This window comes from Microtus pennsylvanicus, chromosome 17 (genome assembly GCF_037038515.1).
Source record: "Microtus pennsylvanicus isolate mMicPen1 chromosome 17, mMicPen1.hap1, whole genome shotgun sequence".
Classification (NCBI taxonomy): domain Eukaryota; kingdom Metazoa; phylum Chordata; class Mammalia; order Rodentia; family Cricetidae; genus Microtus; species Microtus pennsylvanicus.
The window spans coordinates 27,380,959-27,403,335 of record NC_134595.1 but is presented as its reverse complement, the minus strand read 5'-3'; the positions used below and the strand labels follow the sequence as shown (position 1 = coordinate 27,403,335).

The 22,377-nt window shown below is 48.1% G+C and overlaps 1 protein-coding gene across 13 annotated transcripts in view; it reads right to left on the bottom strand.

Moving 5' to 3' along the window:
• The window catches only part of Kif1a (kinesin family member 1A), an 88,427-nt gene extending 67,645 nt beyond the window's left edge, over nt 1-20,782 (bottom strand). For 10 of the 13 annotated variants that reach the window (XM_075952106.1, XM_075952105.1, XM_075952107.1 and 7 more), the window contains exon 1: nt 20,525-20,737. The gene's annotated coding sequence lies outside the window, so the exon portion shown is untranslated. Of the gene's footprint in view, nt 1-20,524 lie in introns of all 13 variants that reach the window. The other 3 variants (XM_075952114.1, XM_075952118.1, XM_075952115.1) reach the window with 2 other exon arrangements.
• Between the last annotated feature and the right edge of the window lie 1,595 nt (nt 20,783-22,377).

Sequence of the window (22,377 nt, the reverse complement as noted above, 5' to 3'; positions counted from 1 at the left end):
TCCAGGACAGCCAGGACTGTTATATAGAAAAACCTTGTGTCCGAAAACAAACAAACAAAAATTAATATAACCCAAGTATATTGTATGAAAAATCTTTTAACTGAATTAAAAAGAAGAAGAGATTGGTAACCCTCACACCTACAGGGCTCCTTGGGCAAGGGTCACCAGCTGTGTGATTCACCCCTGGGCATTGGCTTATGGGTATGCCAGAGAGCAGGGTGAGAGTACTGAGCCTACACACAGGCTGAAGCTGGGGCGTGATGACCTCCCTCGGGAAACAGCTCTTTCAGAGGCTGCCGGAAGAGGGACAGACCTCCCTGCGGCTGATGGGAACAGAAACTGGCGGGGACTGGATTCACGCCTTCATGGCAGCCCCTCAGCTCCAAGGCGTAGTGCCAGCCACTCCGAGAGCAGGTGCCACCTTTCCCAAATCCACGAGTGGCCACCCAAGAAGGACAGGTGAAGCGTGTTTGTGTTGAGATCCTAGCCAGGGATGAGAGTGGGGTGCAGGCAAGCCCACGAAGTCGCTAGGACAGGAGTCCTAGGCAGTATTGTGCAGCAGCACACCTCACGCCCTTTAAGGCGGTATACCCTGCGACCGAAATAGTAAGTCATCAGCAAGGGAGAACATGTTTGAGATACGCGACGTGGTAAGCTTCTCCTGCTCCCCAAATTTAGCTGTGCAGATGCTCAATCCCTGTCACCCAGATATTTCCACAGGATTTTCAGTGAAATCTGGCAAGATAAAAATCTTTGGGAAATGAGGACAAAGAACAGCCACACACCTCCCCCCAGACCCGGCATACACTATAAGCTGTGCTCATTTCAAGGCTGGAATGGCGTCTGGTCTAGTTTTATTTCAGTTTCTGGGTAATACAGACCAAAAGCAACACAGGGAGGAAAGGATTTATTTGGCTGAGACTTCCAGGTCACAATCCATCGCTGAGGGAAGTCAGAGCAGGAACCCGAAGCAGACACTGTGGAGGAACACGGCTTGATGGCTCATTTGTGGATTCATATCCAGCTAGCTTTCCTATACAGCCCAGGGCCACCTGCCTAGAGATGGCGCCGCCCACAGTGGGCTGGGCCCTCCTACATCAATTAATAACCAAGGCAGCTCCTTACAGGCGTGCTCACAGGCCAATCTGATTCAGACAATTCCCCAATTCAGATTTTTCTCTCGGATGACTCAAGGCTATGTCAACTTGGCAATTAAAGCTAGGCAGAACTGCACCCACGTGGGAGGTTCTGTGGAAAAGACAGATTATGTCCACAGACTGACACACACACACACACACACACACACACACACACACATATTACTATATATGCACATACATACATATACACATACATGCATACTTATGTATATATATATATATATATATATTGTGTTGTGTATTTATGGAAATAGTAATGTTTTACAAGCTCAGCACTAGGGCAGCAGTTGAGAATACTGGCTACTCTTTCAGAGAACCCAGGTTTGAGTCCCAGAATCCACACAGCAGCTCACAAGCATTTGTTGTTCTGATATCCTCTTCTGGTCTTCGTAGACACTGCACACATGTGGTACACAGACATACATGCAGGCAAAGCACTCACACACAGACAGTGAAAAATAAATTAAAGTCAGCATTGAACAACTGGCCTCTTTGAATCATGAGCTGGAACTTTCTTTTTGGAAGCACAAACACACAGGTCTATTCCCTGGAGAAAAACAAAAATGATGCTTCAGGAAGCCGGCAAAGCAGTCCTGCATGCAGGTGGGCAGCTGGTGCAGATAAAATGTTCGATTTTCCAAGGATTCAGAGTTACTGAAGCAGCTAGAGTACCAAGCCAAGATTCTGGGGCAGGGGGCAAGAAGGGTGCAGGAACAGAAAACACTAAACAGTGCTGGCTCCCAGCCCAATTTGCATTCTGGACACAGGGTGAGAGGCTGAGAGACTGGAGTCTTTCCAGGCAGAGAGCTGTTGCTGAGTGACAGAAAAACCTGCAGAACTGTGGTGGAGAAACAAACAGGGGGCCACGATAAGGAAGCGGGATGCCAAGGTGGATACACAGGCAGCTCTCCCCGGAAGATATCTGGCAATTTCTGAATCCCAGGTAGAGAATTTCAGAGCCCAAGCCAAGAGCCTCTGGGAGTCAAAGGAAATTTCCACAGTGGTAAGCAAGCACTACAAACTGCGGGGGTCACGTAGGCCATTCTTGGAAATCCAGAGATGCACAGCAAAGCCCAGTCGACGAGGAGGCCACATTGATGAACCCTGCCACAGCCTGGCCTCAACTGATTCTGACTGAAGCTTGTAGGGGAGGTGAGTCACCTGCAATGGGGCACAGCAGTGTCAGGGTTTGGATGGCATCTCAGTTGGTAGCGTGAGCCCTTATATCAAAAGTTACAAGGCTTGAGGCTGGAGAAACGGCTCAGCAGTTAAAAAAGCTTACTGCTCTCACAGAGGATCTACGCTCAGTTCCCAGCACCCACATGGTAGCTCATGACCAGATCCAGGGGACCCAGTGCTATCTTCTGCTGTCCTTCAAGGGCTCCAGGCATGCATATGGTGCACATACATACATATGTGCAGACAAAACACTTATACACATAAATATTTTTAAATAGTCTGAATAAATGTTGTAGGTTATAAAGGGACAAGAAGGGGAAAACCAAAAATTCAAACAGGGGAAAATAAAACTACACACAATACAGACCTAGGAATTATCAACATGGACTTTCAAAACACAGGACAAAAGACAGAGGACTTCAGCGAAGGGGAGAATTTTACCAGAAGATTCGTATTTTTGTTTGAAATTCAAAAAAAATCTTTATCCTATGTGCATGAGTGTTTTGCCTGGAGCCCATGAGGCCAGAAGAGGGTATCAGATGCCCTGAACCTGGAGTTATATATAGATGAATACACACACACACACACACACACACACACAGAGAGAGAGAGAGAGAGAGAGAGAGAGAGAGAGAGAGAGAGAGAGAGAGATGCTGTGAACGGCACCCAGGTCCTGCATAAGAGCAAATGCTCTAACTTCAGATCCATCTCTCCAGTCCCAGGACTAGAGACTATAATGCATCGAAAGGAAATTCTCAAACTGAAAAGAAAAATTCCCAAATAAACAACAACAACAACAAAATGCAGGTGAAGACACTGAATAGAATCGTGGATGAACAGGGCAAGCAGCAATACGGAAGCAGATGGAACGAGTGCAGTAGAAATCCGAAAGACAGAGATGAGAGAGAGCTCAGGTTGTGGAGGGACGCAGAGCCTGAACGTCGCTCTCAGATTCGTATGCTCAGGTCCTAACCTCCAAAGTGTTGGAATGTCTGCTAAGCAACTGAGTCAAGAGGGGGAGACCTCCAGGGTGAGAGAGAACCCAGGCTCCATCGTCCATGTGAGGACACAGCAAGATGGTACCAAAGGGGGCCTTCGTCAGACACTGAGCACACCTCAATACAGTCTTCTGGCCTCCAAAATGGCAAGAAATGAATTACTGCTGTTCTAAAGCAGTCCAGAGACCACGAAAATGAGACACGTAGCATGGCCATGAGCCTCGGAAGCGGCTGCCGACAGAACCACTTGCTGCTGCCCGCTCTTGTCAGTTGGGGTTCCTGATTGCTCTTGCTATATAGCAACTAATCCATCTAGCTATCATTACTTTTGCTTCCTGTATTTTGGGGTCTTTCTTCTCTGAGAACTCCTTGCTGATTACAATGTCCAGAAACATTCCTCCTATGCCATCTGGTACTTTCACACTTCAAAGCTCATGTCCTTGACCTATTTGGAGTTGTTTATACCGAGTGTGAGGCAGGGTCTAGCCCCACCGGCACATGGACAGCTGATGATTGTCTAAGCACCGCTACGCATGACTGTCCTTTTCCCAGTGTGGGTTTTCCTTTTGTTGTTTTGGTTTGTTTGTTTGTTTAAGAAAGGGTCCCTCTACATAGCCCTGGCTGTCCTGGAACTCACTATGTGAGATCGCCTACCTCTGCCTCCCAAATGCTGGGATTAAAAGCGTGCACCTGCATTCTCGGTCCAGTATGCATGCGTACACTGGCTATATCAGAAAGCAGCTGGCTATAGGTGCGGGTCTCACGTCTAGCTCTCTGTTCTGTTCCATTTGTCTGTGTGTCTGAGTTTGTGTCACTGTCATGCTGTTTTGATGACAACAGATATGCAGTAATTTTGAATTCAGACAGTATAATCACTTCTGCTTTGTTCTCTCTGCTCAAGATAGCCTTGCCGATTTGGGGTTAATTATGGCCTCATGTAAATAAGTACTGTTTTTTCTAGTTCTTTGAAGAATATCATTGGCAGGTTTGTTTTTGAAGAAGGGTCTCTTGTAACCCATGCTGTTCTCAAACTTGCCCCATAGCTGAAAATGACCTGGTTCCTCTTGCCTCCACTTTCCAGATGCTGGGACTTGGGCATGCCCCACCCCTCCAGCTGTCATTGACTCTTAGATAGGAATTACACTGACCTTAAATGTCTTTGGAAAATATGGTAATTTTAACAATAGTGATTGTTCTGGTGTGTGCATGTTGGGGGGTGGGCAGGTATGGGTTCAGGGATGTTGATACTGTGTCCTCGTCAGTTTCTTTCGTCAGAGTTTTGTAATTGTAGTGGTAGAATTTTTTTTCCCAGCATTACGTTGCAAATGGGTGAAGATGAGGGGGAGGGGAGGTCTAGAGAGATGACTCAGTGGTTGAGAGCACTTGCTGCTCTTGCAGAGGTTCAGGTCCCAACACCACACAGTGGTTCACAACCATCCATAACCCCAATTCCAGGGGGATCCAATGCCCTTTTCTGACCTCTGCGAGCGCCGTGTGTGCACAGAGCGCACATGCATGCAAGCAGGCAAAATATTCAAACACCTAAAATAAATATATATAAAAAAGAAAGCGGTAAAGACAGGCCTTGTCTAGAGCTTAAACAAGACCCACTGTTTTCTGGTCGAATGTAATCAAGTTGCAAGCTCATTATTAAAGGTCTTTATCGTGTTGTTACATTCATTATGCATCTAATTTGTTCTTTTTTTAAAAAAAAAATGAAAGGATGTTGAATTTTATCAATTGCCTTGCTTTGTCTGTTGAGACAACATTTTGTCTTTTGTTACGTTGACGGTGCCTGGTTTTGGTGACTTACGTGTATCGAACCATCCCTGCATCTCTACAAAGGATGTCACCCAATTCTTTCCAGTGCTGTTGGGTTTGGCTCTATAGAGATAGATATTTTGCTGAAGAGTTTTGCTTCTATTTTTATCAAGAATTTTTTCATTCTTTTTTTTTTAATTTTTAAGGAATTTTTTTCCTAGTGATCGTTTTCTCTGTGATGTGTACTGTGTTGGGGAATAGTATATTAAGGTGTGTGACTTTTGTTTGTGTTACATTTGTTTAACTCTGAAGCTGTGGTTCTTTGCCCGTCTAAAACACCTGATGATCCTAATAAAGAGGTGAACGGCCAATAGCGAGGCAGGAGAAGGATAGGAGAGGCTGGCAGACAGAGAGGATAAATAGAAGGAGCAATCTGGAAGAGAAGGAGCAAGGAAAGGAGGAGAGAGAACGCTAGGGGTCAGTCACACAGCCAGCCACAGAGTACGAGTGAAAGAAAGATATGCAGAAGTAAGAAAGCCAAAATAAAGGAAGGAAAAGGTAGCTGGGACAGTTTTTAAAAAGCTGGCAAGAAACAAGCCAAGCTAAGGCTGGGTATTCGTAACTAAGAATAAGCCTCCATGTGTTTTATTTGGGAGCTGGGTGGTGGTCCCTCAAAGAGTATAAAGAGAGAAAAACCAACAACAATATTGTAGCATACCAGCGTGGGCCTCCTGTATTTCCATGTAGGGCCTGAGAAAGCTGAAAAAAAAAATAAAACAGCTCCTTTAAAAAAAAAAAACCTGCTGTACAGCAGAGCACTTAAACAGCCTTTTTCATGCTAACTAAGAATAAAAAAATGAAGTTTAGAAAAAAAAAAGAAATGCCTGCTGCAGGCAAGTATTGCCAGTCTAGTGCTCTAGTCCGCAGGAAACAAGAGGCTATGAATTCATTCCAGGTTGATTTGGATCTGGTTTGCTCAAGGGAGACCTCCTGAACCTTGACAGGTGATATCTATCAAAAAAGATTACAAATGGTCTTCCCAGGATTTGGACATGAACTCAAATTTTTCTCGGGGACCCCCAGGATGTCTTTGTCCACATTCAGCAGGAAGCAGTCTAGAGAAAACAATGTTCACATTCCCAAGAGTTGGGATGTGAAAGGCTTTGGATTATGTGGTGAATCATGATGGATATTTGTTATATTTAGGGAATATAGGATTAAAAAGACAACTATTAGCCGGGCAGTGGTGGCATACACCCTTAATCCCAGTACTCGGAAGGCAGAGGCAGGCAAATCTCTGTGAGTTCGAGGCCAGTCTGGTCTATAAGAGCAAGTGCCAGGACAGGCTCCAAAGCTGCAGAAAAGCCCTGTCTCAAAAAAAAAAAATTAAAAAAGACAACTGTTAATCTCAGATACTTTTGCATTGGCATGGATTTTGGTATACTGATACAAATTCAAAATCAATTTTGTTACAATGTATATATGTTTTTACTTGTTTAAAGGACTTTTGTATATTGATACAAATTTAAGGTCATTTTTGTTGCAACACACTGTATATGTTTCTAAACTTGTTTAAAGGATTTTTGTATATTGATACCAATTCAAAGGTTTTTGTTACCACTTACTGTATGTATTTTTTTTGTGTGTTTGAGGTATTGGGCCTATGCAGTTCATTTGGAAATGTAAGATGAAGTTTTAGTTTTTGAAAGCTATCATCATGAACTACTTAGAATAATGAGGAAACACAGGTTAGTGGTTAGTCATTTATAGCAATCAAATTTGTAGATATGTTAGGTATGTTTTCTAGATCATACAAAGATATATTTTTAGATAGATAAATTGTCTTCAAACACTTCAAAGACCTATTAAAAATGTTTTGTTAATTTAGAGATTCTCATGAAAATGAGACACATCTGCTCCTGGCAATACCAATTTACTTCGGAGATCATGGTAATTGGAGAAAATTCTTATGGAGTTTGCTTTCAATGTGGCAAGGCTAGCCATTTGGGCAAGAAGTTGTTCTTGCCTGGACTGCTTGACAGTATGTTGCATAAACTGGACATTCAGGATCCACAGGAAAGTGACCACTGAACTTTGCCAAAAACAAGGAGGGATGGTCTTTTAGGGTTCTTGCTTCACAGAAGAAACTGCCAGACCTTCTGCAGGACACAGAGGAAAGTGACTGGCAAACTGCCAATGTCGGCAGGACAGTCTTTCAAATTTCCTGCTTCATTGAAAAGTCTGCTAGATACTACGGGCCTATAGGTGAAAGATGCATGCCCCAAAACTGCAAAGGAACTTTGGGTGACTATCCAGGCAGTCATATGTCTCTGTCATTTCTAGTGATTTTGGAAGTCGTTTGCAATGCAGTTTTTGTTTACTTAAATAATATTATATCCTTCTGGCATCTTTGATGGAGTTGAAGACTAGATAGTTATAGTTGTAGTTTTCCTTAGATATGATAGAAAATAAGTTAGATATAAATTTTTAGATTTACTGAAATAGGATAGATTATGGAACAGTTTCTTTAAATTTATCAGATACAAATGAATTGGAACAGTACACTGTGAATGTAATCTTTTTTTGATAATTGTTCTTATTGTATACAGTCTTACTATGTTAAAGTTAAAACTTTTCATTTTTGTTTAGAAAGAAAAAGGGGGAAATGTTGGGGAATATTATTTTAAAGTGTGTGACTTACATTTATGCTGCATTTGTTTAACTCTGAACTGTGGTGCCTTGCCTGTCTAAAACACCTGAGGGTCTAATAATGAGCTGAATGGCCAATAACAAGGCAGGAGCAAGGATAGGTAGGGCTGGCAGACAGAGAATAAACAGAAGGAGAAATCTGGAAGAAGAGGAGCAAGAAATGGAGGAGAGAGAACGCTAGGGGCCAGCCACAGAGTGAAAGAGAAAGTAAGATATACAGAAGTAAGAAAGGTAAAAGCCGAGGGGGGAAAGAGCAAAACATCACACAACAGTACTGATTTGGTTGTTCTGTGTTCCTGCCTGTTCCTTGTCCTCATGGAAAGCCCAGTTCTTTTCTTTAGTTTACTGTCTTTTAATTTCAGAATAGAGAGTATGAATGAATGAATCTCAAAAGCAAGGCACTGAAATAAACACAACACAAAGGCTAAATACCTTAACTGCCTCTCCGTACAATGCTTAAAATATTGAGGACTGACAGGGTAAGCCCACTGTTTTACTCTAGAAAGAAAGCTTTAGCCGGACGGTGGTGGCGCATGCCTTTAATCCCAGTACTCGGGAGGCAGAGGCAGGCGGATCTCTGGGAGTTCGAGGCCAGCCTGGTCTACAAGAGCTAGTTCCGGGACGGGCACCAAAGCTACAGAGAAACTCTGTCTCAAAAACCACCCCCCCCAAAAAAAAAAGAAAGAAAGAAAGAAAGAAAGCTTTAAAATTTTTACATCGGCCAGACGGTGGTGGCACACGCCTTTAAGCCTGGCACTTAGGAGGCAGAGGCAGGCAGATGTCTGTGAGTTCAAAGCCAGCATGTTTTATAGAAGGAGTTCCAGGACAGCCAAGACTATATCACAGAGAAACCCAGTATTGAAAAACCAGATAGATAGATAGATAGATAGATAGATAGATAGATAGATAGATAGATAGATGTAAAAACTGGTGATTTTTCTAACTAAATTTGGTACACCATTTGATTATTCTGTGTGCATATTAACTCAAAAAGAATTATTTTAATGTTATCATTAAGTAGTTCAGATAAATAAATAAGACTCAGATGGGTGCGGTCTCTGTCTCTCTCTCTGTCTCTGTCTCTCTCTCTCTCTCTCACACACACACACACACCTGTAATCCCAGCACTTCAGAAGCTGAGATAGGCAGTTTGGAGCACTCTGTCAGCCTGGGCTATATGTCTTCAAACAAACAAGCAAAGAAAGACTCATTTTAGTCGACAAACATTGCGTGTATGCACAAGTGTAGACAAGAGTATGTTTTCTTATTAAAATGGACATTTCTCAGTAGAGAGAAGGAAAGGAGTGGGGGCAGCCACCTCCAGCCTACATTACAGAGCACCTAGAAGTCCGGGACAGATAACACACATCGGGAACAAGCGAGAGAACTACCCAGGAAAGAGAAATGAATGGAAACTGCTTAAACAGCATTGCTGAAACAAGGTGTCATGTCAGCAAGAAGGCACGGGCCTTTGCTGATGCCAAGGTATCCGAGAACTGGGACCGCGTGACAGGAGGCAGACCACTCATGACTACAAACATCACCTTAAGACAGCAGAACCTTCAAATCTATCCCCACAGTGACGGCAAGGCTGGGGAGACCAGTTCACCATTAAAGGGACCCAAGGAATGACAAAGCGAAAGTTTCTAAGAATCTAAGGTCACGGACTGTCCTCATGGAATCTCAGTTTCAAATTGAGAATGTCTGTGTGACCCACAGATATTCAGACCCAAGTTGGTCTCAGCATCAGATCTGAATCCTCAGAACAACCACAGGCTTTCCAGCAAATTACCAGCACCCGTGCTCCCCAGCTCCAGCCTCCCTAGTGCAGATGTCGTGCAGACGTAGTACACTCCAACCACACAGAAGCTCAAAATCATAGATCGCCAAACAAATGGAAAAGCAATGTATTCCACTAGGAGTCAAGGGAGGGAGAGAGGACGTAGGCAGATATGATGCCCGAAAGGCTTCAGGTTTCATTTTTTGGTTTTTGAAAGATTTATTTATTTATTATGTATACAGTGTTCTGCATGCATGCATTCCTGCAGGCCAGAAGAGGGCACCAGATCTCATTATGGATGGTTGTGAGCCACCACGTAGCTGCTGGGAATTAAACTCAGGACCTCTGGAAGAACAGCCAGTGCTCTTAACCTCTGAGCCACCTCTCCAGCCCAGGCTTCAGGTTTTCAAATGCCCAGATAGTGTTGTCTTAATGTTTACTGAAGAAACCAGTAACTAAATTAAAAACAAGGTAAAATGTGAACTTTTAGAAATCTAAAACTCAGCGGGCCACAAAGTAACTCCCAATAACTTCCATAATGTATCAAATGAATCGCTTCACTTGAAAACAAGCTAAATAATAACAACAAAACCCTAACCCACACATTTAGAAATTTTAAAAATAAATTTTTAAATAAAGGATACACCAAAGGAGTCACAATGGAGCTACAGAAATTCTTAGTAAACAATAACGAAAATACTATCAGCAACCTTAACGGGGCTTCCTTTTCCAACCAGCACGGAGTCACAAGGACCAGTCTCAACGCTCAGGATTTGGGTAGGTGGGGAAAACTGGATAATTCTGGGAGGGAAGAGACTGCTCATAGCTCCGGGTATTTGCCAATGATGCCCCTGAGGCTTGCAGAGCGTCAGTCTATGGCCATGCGATCCAGAGACAAATGGACAGAGCACTGCAGGCTAAACAATCCCCAAAGCTCGCGCTGAGTAAAGAGGGGTTTGTGGACAGAGTACCACTGAAGGCATGATTTGCTCAAACCCTTTCTGAACGAAGATGGAGAAGTGGAAAGGGAGGGGGTACATGGAAAGTGGGGCAGGACTTTGAGGAGAGGAAACTGTGGTTGGTATGTAAAATAAATGAAAAAAAAGTTTTTTTGTTTTTGTTTTTTGTTTTAAAGAGGTATTTGTGATCCAATCAGTCAGGAAACAATAGTCTTCTCCATCCCAGGAATTCTGTGGAGATACCAAAGAATCCTGTTGTAACTAGGTAACTCAACACACCTCCCTGCAGGAAATCTACTCTAGATCTACCCTGGAAAAGCTCCATGGGCTTTTTACTGACAAAGCCGCCCCTCCAGAGAGCTGCCAGGCTGCCAGAGCAATACCCAGCGCGCTCTAGAGGTAAAACCTGTGACTCGGACCAGAGTGGGAAAACCACACCTGGTGTCCAAGAAATTAATCCCAGATGTGCTGAGAAGCAGGAAAACCTGGAACTCGAGAAAAGCCAGCCAACAGAAACACACATTTTTCTACATTAATTCACCCACAAGCCAGGCACCAGCACTTAAGGGACTGAGGTGGGGGTCATTTGAGGCCAGGATTTCGATCCCTACCTGGGCAGCAGAGCAAGACTCCACCTCAAGGAAAGAACTAAAGTAAATAACATAAAAAAAAAAATCAACAAACTAGACAACAAACTAGAAGTACTTTATAAATGAGGTCCACCAGACATTTTAAAAATAATTAAGTTTTATATAGATCTTGATAGAAAGTGGGCAAGAGAGAGGATGCAGAAAGGAAGTCTATATTTCCAGTTTATTCACTGAAGCTAGCAAAACTTTGGTGACAAATTGGTGAAGGAGAATTAGAAAAATGGACATTATAGAGGGATCTCACTAATGAACATAGACGCAGGAGCCCAGAAGAGTTGGCACTGGAGCTCACACGGTGGCTCAGAGGGTCGAGGCGCTGGCCACTAAGCCTGGTGTCTGACATCAGTCACAAGCAATATGTGACGGGAGGAGAGAACCAGCTAACACAGGTTGGCCTCTGGCCGCCACAGGCGTGGTCATGGCTTTCAAGTTCACAAACATGCATGCAATAAAAAGCAAATAAATGGCATTTTAAAATTTTAATTAGAAAACAAAAAAACCTGGAGCTCCTGAAATATTGGCGTAAAGTACAACAGGGACATCTGTCACTGTGACTCATTACACAGCTGGGAAATGGAATATAGACATCCTCAACAGATATTAAAAAACAAAACAAATAACAGCAAAAAAATCAGTAGTCTTCCCAACCCACATATGTAAATCTCTGAGTGATATTTGAAAAAAATAATGACTTTTAAATCCCAGAAGACATTGCTGAAACCCACCCAAACGTCATACTTGTCAGTGACTTGGAGAAAAAAATGTTCCATTTATAAAAAATTTAGGACCATCCCAGAATGCCTGCTACCACTTCTGCTTAACTGTTACAGAGGTTCCAACCACACAGTAAGACAGGAAAAACAATAAACAAAGGGGGGGGGGTTGGGGAGGGAGGGAGGAAGGGAGGGAGGGAAGGAGGGAGGGAAGGAGAGGTTACCACCCACTCTGTTTGTTCATTTACATAGATGCCAATTTATTTCCCACAAATCATGAATAAGTGCAAGGTTTTGGCAAGACTGTTGGAAATCTATGTGTTGATGTATACTAGGTCAGAGAATTAGAAACACTGTATGATACCATTTAAAATAATAACCAAACTACGAAATACCTAAAGATCATCACTAAGGAGTTTATAAAATTTTCATGAAGAAAGGCTTTAAACTTTACCAAGATCTAAATAAAGAACCCTGACCTTTTCCTGTTTATTTTAGTGCATACGTAGTGTGTGCGCATGTCTGTGTGCATGAAGCCTGTAGGTGAGTGGGAGGGCTGAGGTCTACATTAGGTGTTTCCTTCCACCTTATTCTTTGAGGTAGGGTCTCTCACTGAACCTGGAGCTCACCCATTCAGCTAGACTGGCTGGTCAGCACGCCCCAGGAGCCTTCCTGCCCCATGTCCCCAGCACCTGGATTGCAAGCAAGAACTGCACACTCCCCAATGGTGCTGGGGATAGAATTAGAATTCAAGTCCTCATGTTTGCTTGACACCAGCTTTACCAGCTGAGCTACCTCCCCAGCCTGAGCTATGACCTTTCATGAAAAACAAAAATCTCAAAAGTGCTGACTTTTATGTAAATCGATCTAAAACATCAGTGTAATTTCAAGTGATATCTTAATCTCTTTTATTAAACTTGGCAACTTGCTTCTAAAAATGTGTGTGGGAGAACAAGATACTAGGGATGCCAGTGCCAAGTCTGAAGGGAAACAGACCATGGATTCACTGTTCCCAGGGCTACGAATTGGATCCGGACTTCCCACATTCAGTCCCTGTGATCGCAGCTTACTCTGCTGGGAGGTGATGTGACCTTTAGGAAAGGAATGGGGGGGTTCCTTCCAGTTCACTGGGGAGATTCTTGACAGGAATAGAGGGACCCTAGCCTCTCTTCCTCTCTCCTAAACATGAGGTAAAAACTGGCTTAATTCACAGTGAACTCCTATGGTGATGTCTCCACACAGGCCCAAAGCGATGAGGTCATGCAACCCTGGAACCAAATTGTGAGCCTCACAAAACCTTCCCCTTTGTAAGGTGATTCTCTCAGATGTTTGTTATAAAAACAGCTAACACATTTAGATTCAGCTACCTGGGAGCAGCCATGACCTAAAAATATTAAATGGAAATTTGCAAAACTAAGCAGTTTCTACGTTGTAAATGTTGTAAGGTTTATTATTATAACAGCTTGAGTCCGTATTTCCAACATCTATGTAAGAAGCCAGGCACATCCTGTAACTCAAACAGGGATTGAGGAGGCAGGTTACAGACACAAAAGTGTCACAGGGGCTTGCTGGTCAACTAGCCTAGCTAAACCAACAGTGAGCCAGAGTCGGTGAGAAACTCTTGTCTTGATAGAGCCGGACACTCAAAGTCCTCCCCTGGCCTCTGCATCCTCTCTGCATGTGCAAACATGGGCACAACACCTTCACACACACATGCACACACACACATATACAAAAACTCTTAAAATATGTTTAAGAAAGGGTAGCTAAGATAACATCGTCATCACACCATACTCCAGAAGGGGTGGGGGGTGGCGAATTCTCTCAGAGGCCAGGAGAATGGGTCATTGTGCACTATGGAAGGGATAACTAATGTGGAACATGGCATTGACACAGACAAAAGGAAACTAGGCTGTCCTGGGGGCTCCTGAGCCAGGGGACAGGACCCATGTTGGGGCATCAGAGGCATTGCTTGCTATCGGTATATTTCAGGCTTCTACGTCAACATGGGACAGGATTGTGCACAGCGAAGGCAAGGAAATGTCAAATCCCTGTGGACAATGGGTAGGAGACAGCTATGATGCAATGCCTGAGAATGCAGCCATGGATCTAACCCAATCCCCGGAGTCGTGTACGTACAACATCTTTAGGATGAAGAAATGGACCATTCGTGGATTCATGGTTTAATGGCTCATCACAGGAGTGACTTCAATATAAAATCAAACCCTCTGGTACACCTGTTCTGTCTTGAATGGGATAGTTTTGGCTGTCGGATGCGGTATAAGTCCTTCACCATAGCTAAGCAAAGGCAGGCACCGCGCTCTTTGACTAGGGGCCAAATAAGACCATATGTTTCATGAGTTACACGGTCCCAGGTATTTCATGAAAGCTACAGAACTCAGATAAAGACACATGCAGAAGGCAGGCAAATACGTGGGCTAGGCACGAGTAGCAGGTGCTCTTGGCCACCAAGGAAGGATGAGACTCCACAGAGAACCCACGAGGGCTTCCCTGGCAACTGAGCAGCCTTTACCTAGGGATCTGTCTACTTTTCAGATAGGTCAGTGGACTGATCCGTGTATGCACAACCATGCCAGGGACACTGAAGAACATGGCATCGCCAGGTTTTTCTTCCTTAATACGGGGGGGGGGGGAAGACATCTGGAACGGGTTTTCTTCTTAACACAATTCAAAGCCAGTTCACACCCGTGACTCCCACAGTGTGAGGAGGGAGCCCTCAACCAATCCTCACGCCTGCCAGTCACACTAAGACAACGAGAGAAAGGGCACAGCAGAGTCACCCCAATGGTGAGAATAAAGGGCCTGGATGGCTTCAGTGGTGCCATGGCTGCTTGTGTGGTGCTCTTCCCAGGGCTTCCCAGAGTACCCAAAGAATCCTGAGCAAGGCGGGTGTGAGGCATAGGGCTAAATCGGAAACTGCCCAACACCCACTGTTACCATCCACCTCAGAATCAGTAACTACTGGGACCATCAGCAGGCGGTTGACTGCTTTCTTTTTTTCCCCCACAAATAGTAAAGAGCACAACCTTCAGGGCAGAGGCAGAGACCAAAACTCTGGTACTGAGTAGGTAACTTGGCAGCAGCCACCCCATCCCCTGGGCCAGCCTGCAAAGGGTCCTTACCCCAGTCAGGGTCTCGCTCAGAGAAAGCGGATGGATTGCACGTATCCTCTGACGCTGGGCCTCCCAAGTCCTGCGTGTACCAACGAGGACTCCTGGGTCTCCGAGTCCCGCGGATGAGCAAAATGGGGAGCTGGGGTAAAGCTGCAGGAAACTGGCCACAGACAGAACAAGCAGACCAAACTCAGCAACGAGAGCAGGGTGCTGTGAGACGGAAGCAGTTAAAGCAGGTGAGGTGTTAGAGGTGAAACATGGGGAAGGGAGTACGGAGGATTTCAGACCAAGAACTGGAAAATGAACTCTAAGAATCGTCCGCGAAGCAGAAAAGACAAGGAGATGAATGTGGGGGAGAAAAGCAGCAACACGGGAATTAGAGGAAGAAAGGAGAGAAAAGGTGGGAGGACTGTGAACCTACAAATGAGGGACCTGATCCTCCATCCAAATGGCCCACAGGCATCATTAAAAACAAACACCCACTGAGACCTATCCAAATGCATGGTAGATTCCCGTGGAAAACGAAGATTCCAGAAGGAGAGTTACAGGTGAAGGCACAGGGATGCCCAGGCCTGTGATGTCATAGCCCCCCAAGTTCAGAGGAAATGACTCAGCAGGGGGTGAGGATGGAGCAGAGCCCCTCACAGGCTCGCTCAGAGTCATGCGTCATTTTCATTAAATCTTGAGAGGATGCGCCCCAGCAAAGCAAGAGAGAAAAGCATAGACAGCCAGGGGGGCCAAGAATCAGAGACTCAATTGATGGGAGGCAGTAGCCAATTTCAGCCAGAGGGAGGTGGCTCCCAGGCCTGCGGTGCCAGGAAAGAGGGGACTCGGCAGAGCTGCGGAACCCTGGAGACAAAAGAAACCCATTCAATTTAAAAAAGGAAGAAAGGGGGGGAGGAGGGAGGAGGGGGATGGAGGGAGGGAGGGAGGGAGGGAGGAAGGAAGGAAGGAAGGAAGGATGGAAGGAAGGAAGGAAGGAAGGAATCTGAGGTCTAGAGAAAAGAAAATGAAAACCTAATCAAGAAAGTCTTGCCAGGGCTGTAGAGCTGGTTCAGTGATTAAGAGTGCTGGCTGCTCTTCCAGAGGACCTGGGTTCAATTCCTAGCACCCACACGGTGACTCACCATCGTCTCTAACTTCAGTTCCAGGGACACCCTCTTCTGGCTTCCTGAGGTACCATGCATGCATGTACAGACTTACATGCAAACAACATACACATAAAATTAAATTTAAAATATATATATTTTTTTAAAAAAGGAAACCCTGCAGAAGCACAGAAGTAAGGCACAGGCAGCAAAACTCCAGGCCAATGTGTCTCCATGCTCCTCCATGCCCTGTCCCATGCAGCCACAGTGACTCTAGACCAAGAAGCAGCCAGAAAGTGAGAGGCAATCACGAGAAGCAGCTGAGTCCCCACCCCCAGGGAAGCAGCCTCAGAGAGGTGCCCACTGGCCAGGTCTCTTACCCTCTTACTTTGAACGGGTAACAGATGGGACAGGCAGCTGAGGTCCCCGGGAAGGTGAGTAGATGTGGGGAGTCTGGGCACCCCTTTAGCACGTTCCTGGGCATCATCATCCCCAGAGGCCAGCTCAAGGAGAGGGGACCATAGGGACAGCCAGGGGCTGTGGTGACCGCTAGAGTTACACCCAAAGGGAAGGATGTCTTCCCCAGACAGCCTCAAAACTCGCAGACCTAAGACTACCCCAGTCCAGTGGACAGTGTAGCAGCTGCTTACCCTGGGCTTTGGTGATCAAAGATGGTACTCACTGAGTCTGACTGAGGGGTAGGAGGTGACACTATGCTGCCCCCTGAAAGGGACAAGGACTAGGGATATAAGAGAAAACGGAAAGACAGATGGGAGGGGTGAGAGGCAGGCAGAAGGAACTAAAAGAGCAGCAATTGTTAGAGACTGGGAAAATCAAGCATGACTTCTCAGGAGCCTCAGTGTCTGCATCTGAGTAATGGGCATGCTACCACCTCCTCACTGAGGAGTATCTGAGAGTATCTGAGAGTATCAGATCATGGAATCCACACAATGACACAGTGCTGTTTATGTCAAATAAATGTCCTCTGTTTTCTTCCCAGCCCCAAGCCTACAGCCTCCCTTCATGCTGGTGACCTACAGCAAGCTTTCTGAAGGAGGCGGTACCCAAGAGGACTTTCAGGAAGATCTAGGGCCCGGAAGAGGATGATTCAGAGAAGAGTCAAAACGAAAGCAGGGACCCAGGGATGCTGAATGTATGTATGTCTACACACGTGCGTGTGTGTACGAGTGTCACCTGTGCAGATGTGTGCATATGTGAACATGCCATAGTGTGTTTGTATCTGGTGTGTGTGGCCCCAGCCACAGGAGGTAAATGTGGAGAAGATAAAACCCTCAGGGTCTTGATGACCCTCACTGCTCCTGTGGCCCCTCCCCTTGAGCTGATCTCTGGTCTGTCCCAGTGTAAAGTTAGTCCTACATGGATGCCAGAACTCCTACCCTGTCTCTCCTGCCAGAGACCCTTAGATGGGTCACAGTTCCCTTCCTTATCTATTTCCAGCTCAAGCCAGGATGAGGGGTCAGTGGGAACCAGCACTGAAGGACACTGCCAATCTGAGCAAGCGATACACAGCTACTTGGTGTCCCTGAATCTAGTCCCCCACCTGCTTCTAGGACCAGGGCTGCCACTGCTGCCGGTTCCTGGCATTGGGCGGGGGCTAAGAAGGAAACCCAGGTAGGCAGATGTGAGTCCTGAAAGCCGAGCAAGAGATGGCACACAGGGGGACCTCCAGGCCATCTGTATGTCTTGGCCTGCCCATGCCACACTCAGGATTAGATTGAACGTAGGGTATAAATTTGCTGCTGGCCTCGACTGAATCTTCGAGCCCTGCGATGTCCCCCCCTTCACCATGGCAGGCCTGGCTCAGCCAGCCTTGAGTCACCAAGACCTTGGGGGAGGGGCAGTCAGCGGTCAAGTGTGGATCCAGGACCCTGGCTGGGCTCAGGAGTAGAGCAACAAACACTAAGACCTCAGGAGGGCCTAGGGAGTCTCTCACTGCTTCTGCTGATGACTGTGGGAAGCTCTGTCCTTGGGCCTAAGAGCCCTGGTTTTGCCCATAGGGAACACGTGGGACCTCTGCACACCGCAAATCACATGTTCGTTTGCCAGCTCAGTGACCCAGGCCCATCACTCTCCACCGAGTCCCATTCCCGTTCTTGGAGAGATGAGCTCTGCCCAAAGGCTTGGCCAGGGTACCGTTTTTTGTGCAGAATGATCCTCCTTGAATAATCTTTTGCTGTGGCCGGTCAGATTCACCCGCTACCCTGTCTTTGCTGCTCCCCCAAACCCAGCACAAAGCCCATAGGAGTATTGCCCAACATTCGCAGAGCACACAATCAGTCTAAGAGACAGAAAACTGGGCACAGAACAGGCTGGATCCTGAGACACCCCCTTCACCCCACTGGCCTGGACCTGGATACTGCTCAGCCATTCATCAGTTTTGGCTTTGCGGAGAGCACAGACCTTCACCTGTCTGAGGCTAGCGCAGTCTGCAGGCTCCATCTGAGTAGGGCATCAGGAGGCATGGCAAGAGAGGCATCCAGCTCGAGCGGTGCCCAGTGGGGGAGCCCCCACGGTCATATGGCAAGCTCCCACACAGGTACCTCCTAAGGCAGTCTCTCTGACTCGTGGCCCACAAACCAAGAAGGACAACCTGTCCTTCAGATCCATCCTCACTACAGGAGGAAGCAACTAGTTGGGATCCCTGCCTTGGAAACAGGGCCCTCCCAGGATTCACACCCAGAGGACACAGCCCTCTGCCAGAGAAGACTTGAATGTTGACTCCACCCACCCAAAGCAAGGAACCTCCAGGGGACCAGATTTGTGCAGAGGTAGAGCCGACTTGAGGTCTACCTTGGACCCTGCAGCACCCCTCATCCTGGTGCCCCGCACGTGCCCTGCCCACCCTCTCCTCACAGCCTGACCAGGGCAGGTGGCCAGCCACACCTGCAAAATGGCCGCCGCAGGTGCGTCCCCAGCCCCCCGAACCCCACAGCTTCCCTGCAGCCCGCGCTGCCTCCTTAGACAGAGGCGCTTGGCACGTTGCCCCCTTCAGCCAGCTCGGTGTGACCGTGTCTTCCGCAGGAGCCTGCGCTGAGTCTGTGGGTCCCCTGGATTGGACTAGCACCAGCCCTGAACGCAGCAGGAACTCTCCGCACCTCCTCCTCCTCCCGCAGCCGCGTGACCCAATCCGCTTATCCTAGCAGGCCTTTAATCCCAGCAATACGGTCCCCTTTTAGGTAGGCCAGCCTCTGGGGGAAGGGTCCTCTGGCCTCTGGGGAAAAGTCCCCATTCCTGGGGACGTGGGCGCGCATCGGGTCCGCGCCAGGGCGACGTCGCGCCGGCGCCCAGCAGGCCCCATGACTTGGCAATCCCTCTCTCCCCTCCCCCTCCCTTGCCTGCGGCCCCCATCAGCCTGCACCTCACTGCACCGCAGACCCTTCCTCTCTCTCTCAGCCCAAATGCGGTCCCTGCCCCTTCGGGAGCAGAGGGCGGTGGCCTTCCCCTAGGAAGCAGTAGGAGCACGAGTGGCTTAACGAGGGAGTGCGAGGGTCTTCGCTGGCAATGTTCCTAGAGTCAACCAATGCCAGACGCCTGGGGACCTCTACTAGCCCAGACGACGCGTCCCTCGGCCCCCTTCCTCCAGCCGGGGGCCACACCTGTTACTGGGGCGCTGGCTTAGTAGCCTCTAGGCGTGTCTACGGGTGGTTCCTCCCGCGCAGTCTTTCTGGAAGGGAAATGGGGTCTCTGGAGGGAGGGGCATCGGGAGCAATAGGAGTGATGGGCAGTCACCAAGTGCACATTAAGCCGGTGGCCTGGCCGTGGCGCCGCATCCCCTGCCCCGCCCGCTCGCCTGTTTTGCTGTCGCCGCCAGCATCTGCCCTCCCCCACCCACACGGGACCAGAGCGGCTGCCCCGCGCACCTTCCCCTAGGGCCTAGATCTACAGCCGCGCCCGGTCCGGACGCCCCGCAGCCTTATCCTGATCCCTACTCCCCTCCCCTCATCTCTGCCTCCCCTCCCCCGCAGATCCGTCGCATCCCTCTGGGTAGCCTCTCTGCAGTGCAGGAATACAGGGGGAAAGGAGTCTGTGAATAAATCTGCTGGTCCCTCTCGCTGGCGACCTCCGCCCACATGTGCCAAGGGTCGCGCGACAGCAAAGGAGTCTTTTCTGAGGGCCCTGAAAAGCTTCTCAGGGAGCACCAACACCCCTGAATTCGTCTCTTTGTTCTTCGAAGAGGCGGAGGAAGGTCGGGGGAAGGGAAGCCACAGCTCCAAGCCCGCGCTTTGGGCTGCGACAAGGACATTGGCGTCGGCCCGGAATCCACCACCCGATGCACACTTAGTGCGGATGCCGGATGCTACAGACAGGTGCAGGATGATGAACGCGGAGGATGAACGAGGACTGTGACAAGCCGGGCGGGCGGTAGCCTTACCTCTCAGGCGTCACTGGCGGCGGCCCCGCATGGGCATTGGCATCGGCGAGGGTCCCCGAGCCTGGAACTGATGCTGCTTGCTGGCCGCTCCTGGTGCTGTGACGGTGGCGCCGCGTGACGAGCTCCGTGCCCCCCGGCCCGGCCCTCCCCGAGCCCCTCCCGATGCGCTGGTTGGCTGCGCGCTGCGTCCGAGCCTCAGCCGCCAGCTGGTTTGTCGCGCGCGGGGAGAGGGACGGGCGTAGCGGCCGCAGAAGAGATGAGGTTGGAGCGGGAGGGGGCTGGGACTGAGGCTGGGCTGTGACATCACCAGTGAGGGGTGGGGGACAGACGCCCGGATTCGGATGCAGCAGCCCCTAGCTCAGCACTGTCTTTCGCTCTCAGAGAGGGGCTCTGTAGCGCCCAGCGGAACCTGCCTGCAGACTCCTTACTGTTTTCAATTGAAATCATAAAAACTGTAAAACATCCACCTGCTGGGCCCGGGAACATCATCACAGATGCCTCGTAGGGGGACAAAAAAAGAACCCACTGGGTGTGGGGTTGGGGTGCTTCTTTCACTAAAGAAGGTATGTAGGGCGGGCTAGGGTTCTGGACTCCAGAGAATTAACAGGTGAGTCTTAAAATCGCTTCTGGTGCCTGGGCCAGATCACCAGAAGGAAGTCAGAGCATTGCAGGGCGTGCTGCTAATAGGATGACGCCACAGGCGGAGGACTGACCCGCATCTCCTTCCCTCGGGTGGAGACCTCCATCCTCGTCTCCCTATTCCATGGGTCATAGGCTGTCATCACACACTATCACTTCGGTCTGAATTCCCTGGACCTCAACCCGCATGCTCCCCTAGATCTTCAACGGCAAACCCGGCCTTCAAGGACTCGCCTCTGTTTTCCTTTTTCAGTCGGGGTTGACTGGCAGCTCGATGCACATGGGGCCGACCGCAGCCCAGGATTGAGTAACTCTGACAGGGCCTCTGGTCAGCTCACCCACCAGGACTCCCCGCACTGCGGTGGTGGGTGAGATGACGTCATACGACCATGAAACTAGGGCTCCAGGCTTCCTGGCCAAAGAGCCCCTGCCGGAAACATCCCCTGCTCCCCGGCAGTTGCTGGGCTCTATAAATTGTTAGCCATTTAATCCACAGCAACCTGAGGGAGGCGGTGCTCCATCTTAGTTCGCAAGATCCCGGTTGGTAGCCTGGGCCCAGACCCTCCATCTTCTGGTAGATACTACCCCCACTCCCCTTCTTGTTCTCCAGTATTACCCAAATAAGATACTGGACAACTATAGACAATATGGCTAATAGGCAGTTGATCTTCAAGGAAGTCAGGACCAGAAAGTTTTTGCTTGTTAATCCCTGCAAAGTCTACAGCTCTCCAGGCAACTGAGCTTTTTCTTTTTTTCCTTTTTTTCTTTTTTTTTTTTTCGAGACAGGGTTTCTCTGTGGCTTTGGAGCCTGTCCTGGAACTAGCTCTGTAGACCAAGCTGGTCTCGAACTCACTGAGATCCGCCTGCCTCTGCCTCCCAAGTGCTGGGATTAAAGGCGTGCGCCACCACCGCCCGGCTGAGCTTTTTCTAAGCATTCATTTCTTTGAGTTTTTGAGTTGCTAACATGAGGTTTAAGAAGGTATACTGTTCATCATAGTGGGAAGATATGCTCCTGGGAGGACGTGAGCAGGAGCCTAAGGCAGCCGGTCACATGGTGTCCACGGTCACCGTGAGTCCACAGTCACATCGTGTCCACAGTTGGGAAGCCGAGAGAGAAGACTGCTAGGTCGGATTACGTTCTCTGTTTTATTCAGTTCAGGACCACAGCCCATGAGATGGTGCTGCCCACATTTAGGGGTTTTTTTCCCCCTCAA